The sequence below is a fragment of the Diospyros lotus genome, chromosome 15, assembly GCF_014633365.1.
Source record: "Diospyros lotus cultivar Yz01 chromosome 15, ASM1463336v1, whole genome shotgun sequence".
Lineage (NCBI taxonomy): Eukaryota > Viridiplantae > Streptophyta > Magnoliopsida > Ericales > Ebenaceae > Diospyros > Diospyros lotus.
In genome coordinates this window covers 15,705,395-15,717,362 of record NC_068352.1, presented here as the reverse complement: position 1 = coordinate 15,717,362, position 11,968 = coordinate 15,705,395, and the positions used below count along the sequence as shown (strand labels likewise).

Below are 11,968 nucleotides of genomic sequence, written 5' to 3'. Positions count from 1 at the left end.
CGAGCATGGTTACCGTGTAATTCGATCCTCTCGTCAATGTATCTTATGTGATCTCAAGTATGGCGATGTGTTGCTTGATAACGATCACATGAGTTTTTCTTCGGTCTTCCAAATATCTTCACTTAATTAGAAAGTAAATCAATAACTCCTTATTGATCTCTTTCACCATGGCCATGGATTTAAAGTGAATATCCACCGAAAGTGCCTTAGATACATCATCCTCTATCAAGGGATAGACGAGTCCCATCTTGGTTATGCACCCATCTCCATAAGCCTCACGATATGCCCAACGATCGCCCACGTGCAGCCTTTATCTAGGCCCATCGAAATGATGTCAAAGCATATCGGTCTTCTTATGAGATGACCGTGACAAGCTCAGGTCCAAGGATTAGTTACACCCATCTCGTATAAGAATTCCATCAACATATAACCAAAATGGATTCTCATGGCGAGTCATGTCCAGTGACATGTTCTCCAACATTGGTCACCTATGTACTTGTCTAGGCATCCCCATGCCTATGGGTGTGAGACCTCCATTGCCATCTCATAGCAAAAACATAGCACATACAAGTCTTACCGCAATTGTCAATGTCCATTCTTGACATTGCTACGACTTGGGACGTTTAATGATGTCTAGAAACTGTGATGCGTCATCTTACATCTTTATAGATTATTCACAGTATACATCATATGGACTTCTATCTAGTTTCATTCGGTTATTACAATAATAACAAGAAACTAATAGAATGACTTCTTGTGAATTTGAATAACTCCTTATTCAAATAATAACATGATTACAATTGTCAGTGTACAACATGCCCAATTTGATTGGGTCTAGAGCACCTACACTAACACCCAAGTGTCTTCAATCTTTTGTCCGCTTCTCTTCCATCCAAAAACTCCTTAAATCTCCCAAGAATAAGTCTTTATATAGTCCTCTTTAGGTTATCAAAGTCCTGCACCTTGAAGGAGTCTATTTCTCTTTTATTTGGATTGAAACGGGCTTAAAACGGCCTTTTCATGAAGCTTTGATCCCTACCGCGGTCCTATCGTGGTATGCTTGTTGCTGCAGACCCGTGAGCTCCAAAAACTAATTCCTAGAGCGGTCTTACAGCGGTATGCATTCTGCTGTAAAACCATGAGCTCTAGAAACTAAGTCTTATAGCGATCCTACAGCGGTATGCATGCCGCTATAAGCCCGCTAGCCTTCTTCTTTATCCTCTTACTTTATCATCTTCAACTTCTTGCTCTCGATACTCTTTTGCTTTCTTTTAATTTGATACGCAACCATGCCTCCAAGCTTCATTTCATTCCCATCATGCACCAAAATCACTCTTTTTGTTCCATGTCCGCTTTAACACATGCTCCACATCTACATAACCATATATAGAACCAAATCAAGTAGAAATCATGCTCATTGAATGTATAAATGGGTTTATAGACCAAAATAAGTATATAAAAGACACTTATCAAAGACCCCCAAACTTAGACTCTTGATCGTCCCAAGCAAGATTATCGACTCAAATATATCATCCCTCAAGTAAAGAATAGTTAATATTTCAAACTCACTCACAAGTTGGATAGCCTTCCAAGTAGCCTCAGATTTTGGTACCATTCATAATTCACACAGAGTTTTCTAGTAACGCTACACAAATGTTTTGGACCTATTCCATGTTTTAACATGTGTGTGTGCGAATCCTTTCTGGTACAATATCATGCATAAGGTTGTTGGTATCCCGACTCTTTGATGATCATGTACACTTTCTTGCTCGTGATATGCACTCCACCCCCAAACTTGGTCTTTTCATTCAATCCCTAGGTGTTCTCAATCACTCTTTTCTTTCTTGTTCAAGTTTGGTTGGACTCAACCAAAAATGGCGTTGTCTCGGTTTGTGAAGACTCTCATTTATTTTGAATGCTTCGGCATGCTAACATCCACTAGACAGTCAAACTCGCTAGTTTTCTCAATCCCCAAGAGTTACAAACATCAGCACCATTATTAAACATTTTTTTTTCTTTGGCCTTGCATTTTATATATATATATATATATCTTATGTGCAAGCCTTCACTCCATTAAGCTTTCTGAATGACCCTTGTAACGAGCTTTTAGCCGATGACTCCCAAGCCAGATGACCACAGGGCACCAGGTTTTAAGATACCCCTACGGACATAATCACTCAAGTCATTCAGGCTACGAAGAAAAGTATAAGATATATGCAGGCTTAAATTTAATTTAGTGCATGACATAGTGACATAGGGATGAGATCACTAGCCTATGGTCATTGCCTAGCTTCTCATAGTATGTCTAACACATTCCACACAAATTTTAACATGCACGAAATCAACACATTCCTCAACATTTGCCATCATGGCTCAACCTTCCCCAAACTTTTCTTTTCATAATGTTTGATGATTGAGTTGCTCACAAAGTTGGTTTAAGGATAAAAGTTTGAATGGGAACCTATGCATTTAACCTCCTGACACTTGTGTTCAAACATTCTTCTAACTTGGATAATGAATCACAAAACAAAATGAGTAGCATCACTATCTTACTCGTTTCATCAAAATGGTACCAAATAAGTTTCATCATTGATGGCACGTCTACCCAACAACACAAGACAATTTTTTTTTTTTTTTAAGATAACATACAACCATATAGGCAAACACATCATGCATGATTGGATCATGAAAACCCTCCCCCCAAACCTAAAATGAGCCATTGTCCCATGGGCTCGAAAAGTATCGAAAAGGAAGGAAGGAACCTGGGCAGAAGAATCGGTGCAGTGATAGCCGGAGGAAATCGATGGTCTTCGGGAGATGGCGGCGGCTGGGACCGGAGCAGCTGGGTAAACATGGATCTCACCTCCTCGTGCCGGGTACGAAGGTTGGCTCTAAGAACATCCAGGCCTGCTTGTAACATGTGAAATTGCCGATCTTGCTCCTCTCGATTTTCTTGAATTTGTGCTTGCATGGCCTCTAATGTGGGGTCGAAGTTAACTCCTCTAGGTCGGCGTCGGGGTGGTGGTCTCACTGCTGGTGGTGCTTCGGGTTCCATGTACTCCTCGACTTCATCTTCTTCCTCGGCCTCTGCTGCTGCGTCTCGCATGTGAGCTGTATGTTGGCGTTGGGCAATCTGAGTATGTGACTGCCGGATAGTATATAGATTGATCAGTGCGGGCTTCGTCTTGTCGAGCTCAGATGTGGATGTAGGGACTTTGGCTTGCTTGCACAATACTAAGATGAGCACTAGAAAGTAAATCCTCTTCTTATTACCCTTGGTCAAGGTGAGGGGAATGATTTGTTGAAAGATACGCTCGCCAAAATTCAAATCATGGCCAGTAGCCAAGGCATAAAGAAGCTGCATCCATGGAGGGTATATCTCAGTCATGTGTGAAGATGGCACGATGTTAGAAGATAAGATGTAATGGAACATCTTCGCTTTGAGGTTAAGCTCATTATGGAGCACCACATTGTGGCGTGGCCACACTAGTGGAATGTCTTCATTAAAACAAAAACGAGCCACTTGATTCCAGTCTTCTATGTTCGCGAGATCTGTCCTTAAGGGAACTTGATAAAAGTGCTGGATGATGTCAGGATTGAATGGTACCCACACTCCTCACACATATGTATGGAAAGCGTGAGTATCCTCATCTTCATCGTCACCGCCAAGGATGTTATCATTGAAATTGGCAAGGAATTTTCGAACAACAGAGGGATAGATCTTGTGAGGCTTGGCACAAAGTTTGCTCCATTGCTTGGCATGAATTACTTCATAAACACCGGTGATCTCAATGCTAGCAAGGTCAACTTCCTGCTCTTTGTGGAGAGGCCATGAATCTATCACTCGAGCCTTTTCTTCAGTTTTGCTAGTCATATAGATTGGATAAGATGGAGGATCTGCTCGCGGCCGCTTGGAAGTGTTGGAACTCGTTGCAATGGCTTTACCCTTGTTTACGGCTGAAGTGTAGCGAGTTTTGGGTGCCATCTTTGCTGGGGCTCGTTCCTGGAAGCATAAAATAAAAAATGAGAATGAATAAGAGAAAGAAGCAATGAATGCTTTGCTTGTTTGTTCTTTTTTATTTTTTTTATTGTTTTATGTTTTTATTTTATTTATTATTTTTTTATTTATTTATTTTGTAAGAAATAAATGATTTGGAAAGGCCAAAGGTGCAACAATATCCCCCCAAACTTAACTCATTCCATGCCCTCAATTCATAATGAAAGTGTGAAAATGTGTGTGGAAATGTGTGGTTGGGGCATTTTAGCGGACACTTGGTGGGCATGCTGAAAGGAAAGAATGCAAATAGGGCTTAGTATACACTGAAATTCCCCAAATAAAAACACACCCAAATAGCCATAAAAACACCAAACACTACATTGTTTCTCCCATGCACAAATCAACTCAACATCCATGGCCACAAGAGATGAACAAACTGCACAAAAATATTCAAATAATTCCAAGCATACCTGTGTTGTTGAAGTTGGAGAGAGTGGACAGGAGGGCCTTGAGGGAGAACTTGGGCAAATGGGATGGAAACAAGTTGGGACAACAGGGGGATGCTAGGCGAAGGTGGGGGAAATGGTGCATGGAGAGGGAGAGGAGAAGGAGATAGCAAGGGGGGGGGGGGGAAATAAAAGGCAGGGGGGTGCTTGCGAACCGCGGTGCGGTCCACGGCAAGGTTGCTATAGCGCGGGCTGGCCGCAGCATGCATGCCGCGGCTCACCCACGAGCAGCAAAGAGGCTGCTGCCTCGCGCTACGGCCGCGGCATGCATGCTGCAGCCAAGGCGCGAGCTACCCTCCCCTGATTTCTAATTTTTTATTATTATTATTATATATATATGTATTATATTTTCATTGTTATGGCCTAAGCTCTAACTGATAAACTCTCCTAACCAAGGCACTCTCTAACCTAGAACCTGACACTCTAAAACAAATGCAAAATAGGGAAAAGGAAATAAACAATAGCAAATGAAGAGGAAAGGATAGAAAATTGGGTTGCCTCCCAAAAAGTGCTTATTTAGAGTCATTAGCTTGACTGTGCTGCTGCTAATTCCGGATTGCTCAATTCAGTGGATGTCTTTTCCTTGGCAAATTCCTCCCCTAGATATGGCTTGAGTTGCAGTCCATTCACCTTAAAAGTACCCTTGGTGTCGTGAGTGACATCAACAGCGCCATGTGGATAAACTTTGGCAACAGTGAACGGCCCAGACCACCTTGAGCGCAACTTGCCTGGAAATAACTTGAGGCGTGAGTTGAATAACAACACTTTTTGCCCCACCTCAAATTGCTTCCAATGAATGTGATGATCATGCCATTTTTTGGTTCACTCCTTGTATAACTTGACATTTTCATATGCCTCCAACCGAAATTCATCTAATTCATTTAGTTGCAATAACCTCTTTTCTCTGGCCTTCTTTAAATCAAAATTTAGCTTTTGCACTGCCCAATAGGCTCAATGCTCCAGCTCAACTGGTAAGTGACATGCTTTTCCAAAGACAAGACGATATGGTGACATCCCAATAGGCGTCTTAAATGCAGTGCGATAAGCTCATAGTGCATCGTTAAGTTTTTTCGACCAATCTTTACGAGATGCATTCACTGTGAGCTCCAATATCCTCTTCAGCTCTCGATTTGAAATCTCCACTTACCCACTTGTTTGGGGACGATAGGGAGTAGCAACCTTATGTTTCACCCCATATTTGGCCAAAAGAGTGTCGAAATATCAGTTGCGGAAATGCTTTCCCTCATCACTTATTATGGCCCAAGGAGTACCAAAACGAGTAAAAATATTTTTCTTGAGGAAACTCACCACGGCTCGGCCATCATTAGTGGGTAAAGCAACAGCCTCAACCCACTTGGAGACGTAATCTAGTGCTACCAAAATATAAACATTGGCAAATGATGGTGGGAATGGGCCCATGAAATCAATGCCCCAAACATCAAATAACTCAACTTCAAGAATTCCATGAAGAGGCATCTCTTGCTTCCTTGATATGTTTCCCGTCCGTTGGCACCGGTCACACTTCTTTACCAACGTTTGAGCATCTCGAAAAAGAGTAGGCCAATAAAATCCAGATTGAAGGACCTTTGCTGCTGTCTTTGTTGCCCCAAAATGTCCACCATATGGTGAAGCATGACACTGCTCCAGGATCAGTTCCATTTCTTCTTCCGGGACACATCTCTGAATTACTTGGTCAGCACCGCGTCGGTAAAGAATAGGATCCTCCCAAAAGTAATACTTGAGATCTGAAAAGAACTTTTGGCGTTGATGGTAGTTAAAATCTGGTGGCACAATACTGCTCACAAGGTAATTCGCATAATCAGCAAACCAAGGTGCCTATATGCCTTTGGCCTTTCTCTCAACCATAAGAAGTTATTCATCTGGAAATTTTTCATTGAGGTCCTCCATTGCTGTTTGCTTGATATTTTCCATTCTAGAAAGATGGTCGGCCACCACATTTTCACATCTTTTATTATCCCTTATCTCCAAATCAAACTCTTGAAGCAATAGTATCCATCTAAGTAACCTTGGTTTAGCATCCTTCTTTGCAAACAAATACCGCAAAGCTGCGTGGTCAGTGTAGATAATTACTTGTGACCAAATGAGATAAGATCGAAACTTCTCAAATGCAAAGACCACTGCTAGTAACTCTTTTTCTATAGTAGCATAATTCAGCTGGGCATCATTGAGAGTCCAACTAGCATAGTAAATAACATGAAAGATCTCTCCGTTGTCCCAAAACGGCCCCTACTGCATAATCGCTAGCATCACACATGAGTTCAAATGAAAACTTCCAATCTGGTGCCACAACCACAAGTGCTGAAATAAACTTCTCTTTGATCATGTTGAAAGACGTCAGGCATGCTTCCGAGAAGTCAAATTTAGCATCCTTCTCCAACAAGTTGCACAACGGCTTCGTAATCTTAGAGAAATCCTGAATGAATCTTCTATAAAAACCAACGTGTCCTAAGAAACTTCTGATGCCCTCGACTGATGTTGGTGGAGGTAGTTTCTCAGTTACTTGAATCTTTGCTTTGTCGACCTCTATGCCCCTAATTGAAATTCGGTGTCCTAACACAATTCCTTCTTGGACTATAAAGTGACACTTCTCCCAGTTCAGCATGAGGTTTGTTTATTCACAGCGCCTTAGAACAAGAGTTAAGTTCTTTAAACACTCATCAAATGATGAACCAAAAACTGAGAAATCATCCATGAATACCTCAATAAATCTTTCCACCTTGTCTGAAAAAATTGACATAATGTAGCGTTGAAATGTAGCAAGTGCATTACATAGGCCGAAAGGCATCCATCAGTATGCAAATGTGCCATATGGACAAGTGAATGTTGTTTTCTCTTGATCTTCCAGGGCTATTGGAATTTGATTGTATCCCGAGTAGCCATCAAGGAAACAATAGTGGGAATGGTCTGCTAGATGCTCCAATATTTGATCAATGAATGGAAGGGGAAAATGATCGTTTTGGGTTGCGTCATTCAACTTGTGATAATCTATGCAAACTCGCCACCCTGTAGTTGGTCGGACTGGAATAAGCTCATTATGTTCATTCTTTTCCACTGTGATTCCTCCCTTTTTCGACACAACCTGAACAGGACTAACCCATGCACTATCTGATATGGAATAAATAATCCCAGCATCAAGTAATTTTAATACCTCAGCTCTGACCACATCTTGAAGATGGGGGTTTAGTCAACGTTGATGTTGCACTACTGGCTCATAAGTTTCTTCCAAGAGGATCTTGTGCATGCAAAGGGAGGGACTAATGCCTTTGATATCTGCTATAGTCCATCCAATAGCCGACTTGTATTCCCAAAGCACCCAAAGTAATTTATCTTCCTCGTCTTTATTTATAGAATTGGCAATGATAACCGAAAGAGTAGAAGATTCCCCCAAATAAGCATAACGAAGATGTGAGGGAAGCTACTTCAACTCAAGTTTTGGTGCTTGTTGAATTGAAGGGAGTGGCCGAGAAGGGCTGATACCCAATCCCATGTACTGTCTTCCTCTTCTCATGGGTTCTAAACCCTATAAATACTGCACACATTCTTCCATGGTAGCTGAAACTGAATTTTCATCTTGTGAGTGCATGATGCATGCCTCCCAAGGATCTGCTAGATGCTCCAATTTGAAGAATTCCTCTACTTCTTTGTCCATAATATCCATCTGCAAGCACGAATATGATGAGCTGGGTAGCTTGAGTGCCTTAAACACATTGAAAGTGATTTGCTCCTCATTCAGCCTTAACATTAATTGTCCCTTCTGCACATCAATGAGGGCTTGTCCCGTGGCTAAGAAAGGTTGCCCCAATATGAGTGGAACATCCCTATCTTCTCCCATATCCAAGATGACGAAATCAACAGGAAATATAAATTTATCCACTTTCACCAAGATGTCTTCGATAATTTCGCGTGGATGTTTCACCGATTTATCTGCCAATTGCAATGACATCCTTGTAGGCTTTGCTTCTCCTAGCCCAAGTTCTCTGAAAATAGAATAAGGCATTAAATTAATACTAGCACCCAAATCACATAAGGCTTGTTCAAAATATAAACTTCCAATAGTACAAGGGATAGTGAAACTCCCTGGATCCTTCAATTTTGGTGGTAGCTTATTTTGCAAAATAGCACTACTCTCTTCCGTCAACATAACGGTCTTATGCTCATCCAACCTTCTCTTATTCGAAAAGATCTCCTTCATGAACTTTGCATAGCTGGGCATTTGGGCTAAGGCATCCGCAAACGGTATATTAATATGAAGTTTCTTGAATACCTCCAAAAACTTCTCAAATTGCTTATCCATCTTGTTCTTGCGCAACCTTTGAGGGAATGGAATCGGAGGGACATATGGCCTTACCGGTGGTGGCATCACCTTCTCTTGGAGCCCTTGTTTGGTCGAAACTTCTTGTTTTTCTTGATTATTTGGAGCTTTAGACTCATTTGATTCAGCTGCTGTCTCTTGAACTTTTATAGTCTCTTTTGCAACTCCGGGCCTTTTAACATGAATTTTCGGGAGCTGTACCCCGCTTCTTGTTGTGATTGCATTTACTTGCTCCTTTGGGTTCACCTCGGTGTTGTTAGGCCAAGTGCCTGGTTGTCTCTCTGTTAGGATTTTTACTAGCTGCCCGATTTGATTTTCAATATTCTTAATAGTTGCGTCAGTCCGGTCACTTCGTTCTTGAAGCTTTGAAATCGCTTCTTCCCATCCTTCTTTTTCCTCTTGTGGTCGCCCTTGTCTTGGTGGATTTTGGATGTTCTGAGTATTACCATAAGACAAAGTAGGATGATTCCTCCAACCTATATTGTATATTTGTGAGAATGGGTTATTTTGCTGCCTTGGAAAATTTTGTTAACGTTGGAAATTTTGAGCATAGGCAGCTTGTTCCATGAATAGTGGATTTATGAGCAGCGGACATTCAAACGATGGATGAGTTGCTCCACAAGTTTCACATATGGGAAGTGACCCTTGCACCATATTAACATTAGAAGAATACTTTAAAGCTTCCATCTGCTTTGATAGTGCATCAATCTTGGCCAACATCAATGCATTAACATCCACTTCATGCACTCCAGCTACTCTTTTATGTGAGCTTCTATCTGGCCACATGACTAACTGCTCACTCATTGTCTCAAAAAGGTCGTGAAGATCCTCGGCTAGGGGTGTTCGCGGTGCGGTTTGGCCGGTCTGAATCATTTTCAGCACGCCAAATCGCTAGTGCGGTTTTTCATCCAAACTAGACCGCGGTCTGGTTTGATGCAGTTTATCGCGGTTTGAAATGCTACTTAAAATCACTAAAAAAGATATTTAAAAATGGTAAATAAAGACACAAATATTGGTAAATAAAGAAAATTAAATGTAAATAAATAGGAGCAAAAAGTAAAGACAAAATAGTGTAAAAAATAAATAGGATGGGGCTGCCAATTATTAGATTTTTATAATAATAATTTTTTTTATAATTTTTTTTATTATTTTCTTGGGCAGTTCGGTTTAAAACCGAACTGCCCACTGTCCAAACCGCAAACCATGTGGTTTGGACAGAATCCAAACCGTTTTCGACCACCAAAAGAAAAAATCGATCGGTTCGATTTGGTTTGGTTCGATTTAGCTGGTTTCCGCGGTGCACCGATTTTTTTGAACACCCCTATCCCCGGTTGATTTATTTCGAGTAGATCCTCTTGCTGTGGAATCAACTGCAGAGCGACTTTGAGGAGTGAGTCCAGCATAGAAAAAATGATTTTGAGCTAGTAATGGAAAGCCTTGACTCAGACACTTCCTCAATAACTCCTTGAACCTCTCTCATGCTTCATGAAAGTTTTCAGACTCGGCTTGCTGAAAAGTTGAAATCTCATGTTTAAGCTTGTTAATCTTGGCCGGTGGAAAGTATTTGAGTGTGAACTTCTGTACCAAATCTGTCCATGTAATAATACTACCCGGTGGTAATGAGACTAACCATTCTCGAGCCCTATCCTTCAGAGTGTGAGGGAAAAGGCGCATCTTGAGTGCCTCTTCATTAATTCCTTGATCGGTTCTCAATCACTGGAGGCATCATGAAGTCCCCCATCAGAATGTCTCTTTCATTGACTTCAACGGGTTGCGCCATTGGAACAAGTTGGTTTGCGTTATCACCAATGTTACTTAGTTGCTTTTCCCTCCTTACTCTTTGTTCACGACGCCTTTGATGGAACGGTCTTTCTATCTCAGGATCAAACTCACAAATATCTGAACGTTCTGAACAGCTCATGCACTATCTCAACCCCTGCACACACACAAATTGAAATAGCTTAGCCTAGAAAAATAATGAAAACAAAATTTGATAGTTAAAGCAAATATCAATCAAAGCAATAATCAAAATAGCTAGTCCTCGACAACGGCGCCAAAAACTTGTCCTGCCTATTCTATCCCACAAGTGGACGGATCGTGACAAGTAATACAGTGATGAATAGAGTGTCGTACCCACGAGGACTAACTTTTGACGTTTACTCTAATTGATTTAACCTTAACCTATCACATACATTAACAAAGACTTCAACTATAATGAAAACTAATTTACTAATAAAAGATGCAAACAAGACAATTTCTTTGATTCAAAAACTCTCAAAGTTAAGGCACTAGGGTTCGTGAATCCACCGTTGGCCTTCTATGATTCAACTATTCATTACTCGGGTCTTGCTATTCCTTATTTTAGGTTGAAAATTGATAATCCAATTACAACCAAAAGCCTCTTTCTATGGTCATTCAGTTCTATGTATATATATGAGATTAACTATCTCTAATTAACCTTCGAACATATAAACATGCATTCAATCACGGAGATCATCACAAAATGATTTCATAGGGCATAACGGTATCTCTACCTATTATAGGACCCTACGTTGTTTGCTACTATGTCTAATCCGTATTAAATCTCTCGAAAGAAATACAATTCACAAATAAGTTTCAATGGAGATCAAGCATCAAAACAACATTATAAACATAACAAACAATCAACCCGGATAGATAAGAAAATAGCAAACCAAATAACTTTAAATCAAACCATTAGAAGTTGAGGTTTCATCATTCACCCTAGCTATAAAAACTTAGCTATGCATGCTCTCAATCAAAAGAAAAAGAAAATAGTTGGAATCCATAGCAAAGAATTGAAAAGGAAAAGAAAAATACAACCCAAGTGTCTTCAATCTTTCGTCTGCTTCTCTTCCATCCAAAAACTCCCTAAATCTCCCAAGAATAAGTCTTCATATAGTCCTCTTTAGGTTATCAAAGTCCTGCACCTTGAAGGAGTCTATTTCTCTTTTATTTGGATTGAAACGGGCTTAAAACGGCCTTTTCATGAAGCTTTGATCCCTACTGCGGTCTTACCGCAGTATGCTTGTTGTTGCAGACCCGTGAGCTCCAGAAACTAATTCCTAGAGCGGTCCTACAACGGTATGCATTCCGCTGTAAGACCGTGAGTTC

General features: G+C 40.8%; 1 non-coding gene across 1 annotated transcript; it reads left to right on the top strand.

Moving 5' to 3' along the window:
• Window positions 1-10,268: 10,268 nt before the first annotated feature.
• On the top strand, window positions 10,269-10,375 carry LOC127792708 (small nucleolar RNA R71). The gene has a single exon (XR_008021180.1). It is a non-coding gene; the product is annotated as a small nucleolar RNA R71 (small nucleolar RNA).
• Window positions 10,376-11,968: the final 1,593 nt, after the last annotated feature.